We start from the raw sequence: 6,000 nt of genomic DNA, 5'->3' as shown, positions 1-6,000 counted from the left end.
ATAGTTTCAAGCCATCCTCATGCTTCAGCATCTTGAATACTTTGGACTGTAGGTGCCTACCACAATGTCCACCTAATTTTTCTATTTTTAGAGAGATGGAGTTTTGCTCTTGCTCAGGCTGGTCTTGAACTCCTGACCTCAAGCAATCCACCCACCACGGCCCCCCAGATCCAGAGCGCTAGGATTACAGGCTTGAACCCCTGCACTCATCCCAATTTTTTAATTCTTATTTAAGGTCTAAATTAGAACTATTTAATAAAAAGGCAACATTAGGAAAAAATAGATGTCTCTAATAAAAGCAGATAAAGTGAGAGGTGGTCAGAAATCAGTTCAATTCTGGTCTTTCACAATCAGAAGTCAAATTTCTTTTGCACCCAATGCTTTTGTATTATTATTATTATATTTCTTGCAAGCTGATTTGCTCTCCTGCTAGAAAGAACACTTCTTTCCTTAGCGAATAGGAAGAGAACATGTAAGCAAATGTGAAAAGACTCAGCTTGTATGATCCCTCACAATGTTTCAGCGCAAATTTAGAAATACTGGTTAGAAGTAGCTGAAGTCCTAAACCCCTGACGTTCCCGCTGATTTGCGTTTTCTTTGAGCCAGCTCCACAGCAGACTTTTAAGTGGACCACAGACATAAATTCACTGCGGCACTTATGTAAGGACTATGTTTGAAAGACGTACCCCTTGAAGCAAAGCTCCATGCAACTTTCTTTGCCAGGGCTGTGCACACAAAATTTCAGGAAACAGCAGGTCTTAATTAGGCCTCCAGTTTATAGTTTCACCTGAAAAAATACATTTAAAAAAAATCATATATATTTGGTTGTCGAAATTTTTCACGTCAATAAATTCTTGCTAATTAATCACATTAATGGTGCTCCTTAAGAATTGAAACAGAATCAGAAAATAAACCAAATTCCCCATAAATATCCAACATAAAGGCCTATTCACTGATGCCCTTTTTGTTTCTAAGAACTTGACAAGTGTTTTTTGCTCCCTGACAGGACACACACGCGCATGCACATTATGTCACTATCTGGAGCTGTCATTATCTGTACAGGCAAACAATTCTGGTGACAATTTTAGTACTTCAGGATGATGTCATCATGTGGGTACTTTGCTGCTTGGTGCCCATGTGTATGAGTGTTTGGAGATTAGAGCCTGGAAACCTTCAGCATCATGTCACCTCATCCCAGACGCACTCCCCAAAGGAGAGAATGAACCACGTGGTGCAAAGAGAAGCTAAACAGAGAAAGCGGACACTCAAGGTACAAATGGACTTACTCCTGTTTGTCCCCTGTGGCATTCTTCAAAAGGATGATCATTTTTGATACAAAATTAGCCTCCCTAATACCCTGTTTGATTCTTTGGTCTGCTGTACAAAAGAAGGGTTGCTTAAATCCCCTTCAGAATTATAAATAAATAAGTCTAAAATATCTCCTCCCTCTGTGCCATGTTTTCTGAAAATAGTACTACTGCTGTGCATTAAGAAAGTAACCTTCCAAACTCATAAACTCTACTTCCCCCAATTCTTTGGTGTGTGTTTATCAAGATGTTGTACTGAGTATTCTTGGTCCGATTTAAAATCTTATTTGTTACTGTTCTATGTGTAGCAGTCAGCCAGTTCTCCAATAAGATTTCTGAATCTTTTAGAAAGAGAAAGCATCAGTTACTATTTTTGATAAATAACTAATTTTAAATCAGTGAAATGGGAATATTTCACTTTCAGGCAAATAGATGTTAATTTCTGCTAAAACTTTCATGTATATTACTTATCTCTATCCTTAGGGGAAAATGTCTATAAGAATTTTTGCTGTAATTTTTTCCCCCATTGCCCACAAATATTTGATTATAGCAGAAATATGGCATTTTATAACATCCCTATTCAGAGATTCTAGGAGTGCAGATTTAAGTTGGTTTTATGTTTTATGGACAAAGAGGAACATAACAATGTTTTAGTCACTACTATTTGCCTTTTGATTTCTCTTTTGAAGCTTGGCTCTTTTTTTGTGGGGAGATTTTCATTTACTATTCCTTCCTGCCTTCCTTCCCAGCACTTCAGTCTTAGATTCTTGGCTCAGCAATTTGAGGAAGGATAGGTAAAACATAGTATGTTATATTGAAAGAGCATCTTCCCTGGCCCCAGCTAAGCCTTCCACTGTGTGTTTAACTTGCACAAAACCTCTCAGTCCAATTTCTTCACCTACAAATTGAAGAAATGCTATCATATATTCACTCCACAAACTTTCAGTGAGTGTCAATTATAGGTAAAGCACTAGATTATGTGCTCTTGACACAAAGATGCATAGCTGAGTCACTGGCTCTTGAGTCTCTTATACATTGTATGGTAGACATGTAAAAGATCAGAGGGGGGATAATACTGACAGATAGATATAAAGCTGTGTATCACTTATTGACCCGATACATTCTGAGAAATGCATCTCATCATTTGGTAATTTTGTTGTGTAAACGTCTTTAAGGGTATACTTAAAACACAAATCTAGATAGAATAGCCCACTACACACCTGGGCTACATGGTATGGCCTATTGCTGTGAGCAGTTGTAACATGTAAGTGTTTATGTATCTAAAAAGCATCTAAAAACAGAAAAGGTAAAATAAAAAATGGTATACTCTTATGGAACCACCATCACTATGTAGTTCATTGTTGACCAAAACATCATTATGGGATGAATGGTTGTACTTCCCCTTAAGGGTCAGGAGGTTTGCTACTCCATTATTCACCAAAGGAAAGAAGTAGGAATTAAGAGAAATATTAAGTAAAGAACCACATTTCAGTTCCAGGAAGGGGGGTGAGAGTAGAGTGAGGGGAAACAGAGGCAGAGAGAAGCACAGGGTCCTTTGTTCATCTATATTGTCATTACAATTCATGGTGAGGAACAGAGGAAGAATAAAAAGGACAGGTTAGTTGTAAAGCCAAAAACAGATGTCAAGTAGACCTGTGTCTCATTTCTGGTTTGGGACTGTGGATGGAGATAGCCTGTCGAAACACTCTTTGTTGACAATGAGCAGTCACAGTGAGAGATTATGGAGAGAGAGAGAGAGAGATACTCTCTCTCCTTCATTTTTCTTGCATCTGTTGGCTACACTGGAGATATTCCAAATTTCCCACATGTCCTCAGTGATAACTGCAGGCCTCTACTAAGGCTGCAGAAGTAAAGGCTGAAGAGAATCCTTATCAGAGGTTAAAGAGAGGACAGCTTAGCCAGGTGTTACATGGAGCCTCAATCTGAAGGCCAGAGAGAAACGAGATCAGGCTAAGACTGGGGGGTGAACTGCTGGAACTTAGCTTGAGCGAGAGAAGGAAGAAAGGAGCATGACATCAGCTGTGGGACTTCACAAGCAGATGCAGAGAGGAGAGAGACCAAAACAGATTCAGGTAAAATGACTTTACCTTGGCCAGGGGCTGCTGGGAGCCAGAGAGGAGCACAGGACCCTGCCCTAATGCAAGCTTTGCCTTGTTCTCCTTTGTTATCTAGGAAACCTGTGACTCTAGTGAGAGAACCTGATAAGGAGTTTCAACTTTACATTGACTCTTTACCAAAAGTGCTCAGAATTAACCTAAAAGGAGATGTTTTAAACTGGAAGAGATTGAGCTACTCTGTATTGGCAGGGTAAGGTCTTCTCCCAGCTCAAGGGTCATTACCCTGGGCGCTTAGAACAACATGAAGATCTGACATGGATTTCATGTACATTTTTGCCCATCCGTATTATAATGGTTATGATACAGATGTGTTCTATTTTATGGGAATGTAACAATAACATGCTTTTTATGATGTTTCTTCATTTTTCAGGCACTCTTCCATTCCTCATTTTATTATTTTATTTTATTTGAGTACGTATAAGAGGCTCACAGAATAACCATCATTACTTCTATTTTATAGGTGAGATTCTGAAGCTTAGTAATGTTGGCTTGAACCTCTTCATCTATAAAAGAGAGATAATAATACTTAGCCAAAGTCTCATGCCTTTTGTGAGGATTGAAAAGGAATGGAAAAATCTTAGGGATGTCTGATTTACTGTGATCCTAAGGACAACTAACAGCAGAGGAAACAAGATGATACTGTGATCAAAAGGACTAGCGTACAAATATTGCTGTCAGATCGCAGGTATGTATTTCACTTAGCAAGAATATCCCCATGAATATTTTAGTAAATCCAATTCATACATGAAATGCAAGGGCAAGACTCCTGTGGAATGAAATACTGGAGGGCTTCAAGTGGGTTCAAGGAATAGAACTCTTTTTGTGATGTTATAAAATAAGCAGTGATTTAGAACAACCTATTTAAGTTTAATCTTCAGCACTTAGTGGATCCTTGTTTGATAGGAAATAGTAAATATGTCTTATTCTGGAAGTTCAAATTCATCATGTTTTTCCAGCTATCTTAAATCTGTGAAAGATACGATAGTTAGACACTTCTTAAGGAATATAATTTAATTTATACCCACAATTTCTGTAGAATAATAGAAATGTAGTACACATTAATCTTAAGATCTGGATCACTGGCAGAAGGTCAAGATCACCTGTAAGCACTTCTCTTTTAGCCTAACTTTCTCATGGCATAGGAATCGAAGCAGCCTCCTTCCATTGGCCAGCAGGGCCCTACGAGGTCTAGTCCCTACTGACTTATTCAATGAGATTTCACATCACCTCCCCTTCAAGTTCCTCATTTTCCTGGATGAGGTCTTTGCACATGGCTTCCCTCTGCAAAAAGCTCTTCCCTTCCCAGAATTTTTTTTCTTTTTCTCATAACTTAGGGCTCTGGATCAATGCTCCCTCTTCTGGAAGCCTTCTTCGATCATTTTATTTAAATATTACCCCATGTTATTTTCTACATTAGTACCCTCTTCTTTTTATGTTAGTTCATATTTTATAATTACTTGCTTAATGGTCATTTACTGTCATCATCTCACTGAGCAATAAGAAGCCAGACCCTTTGTTTTGCTCACCATTGCCCAGCTAGTACTTCTTGAAATGTAGTTAATAACTGTTGAATGAATAGAAAAATGACGAACAAACTGGGTGTGTAAAGTCCTTCACCAAGTGTATGCTTAATAAAACTATTTTTATTACCATAGTATTGGTGGTGTCCAATCATTATTGCTATATGTGAATATAAATTTAGGGGTAAAAATCTAAAGAATGGTGAATGGTTCTGGCAGTTTCTACATGATTATGTTATGTATATTCTTAGGCTGATTCAAATTATGAATAATTTGAATTTTAAATCCCAAAAAAGAAATGCAAATGAACAATAAATGTATGAAAATATATTCAAACCAGCTGGATATTAAATAAATGGATATAGAAAAAACAATGAGATATCATTTTTCAACTGTAAGATTGGCAAAGATAGAAAAAGTTAATATAATTCTATATTGGGAAGCATATGAAAAAAATAGACCCTCCTGTATTTTTTTTTCTGAAGGTCAATGAGACAATACATGGCAAAGATGAAAATGTGCATATCTGTTGTTCTAGCATTTCATTCCCCAAAAGTTATATTATTAAAAAAAAGACAAGATAAAATAATTGTTATATATGAATGTTTAATCCAGGATATTTTATTTTTTATTTATTAATTTTTGTTTTTGTTTTTTTTGAGACCGAGTCTCACGATGTCGCCCTCAGTAGAGTGCTGTGGCGTCACAGCTCACAGCAACCTCAAACTCTTGGGCTTAAGCTATTCTCTTGCCCCAGCCTCCCAAGTAGCTGGGACTACAGGTGCCCACCACAATATTTTTTGTTTGCAGTTGTCATTGTTGTTTAGCAGGCCTGGGCTGGGTTCGAACCTGCTTACCTCTGTGTATGTGGCTGGTGCCCTAACCATTGAGCTATGGGTGCCGAGCTAAATCCAGGATATTATACGTGTATAAAAAATTTGAAACTTACTCTACAGGTATTATAAGTACTTTATTATAATGCATAAAATTTGAGGATGACTTTATTATAAATAATGCTCCCTTTATAACAGCTGG

This window comes from Nycticebus coucang, chromosome 15 (genome assembly GCF_027406575.1).
Source record: "Nycticebus coucang isolate mNycCou1 chromosome 15, mNycCou1.pri, whole genome shotgun sequence".
NCBI classification, from domain to species: Eukaryota; Metazoa; Chordata; class Mammalia; order Primates; family Lorisidae; genus Nycticebus; species Nycticebus coucang.
Note: the sequence above shows the minus strand (reverse complement) of the source record.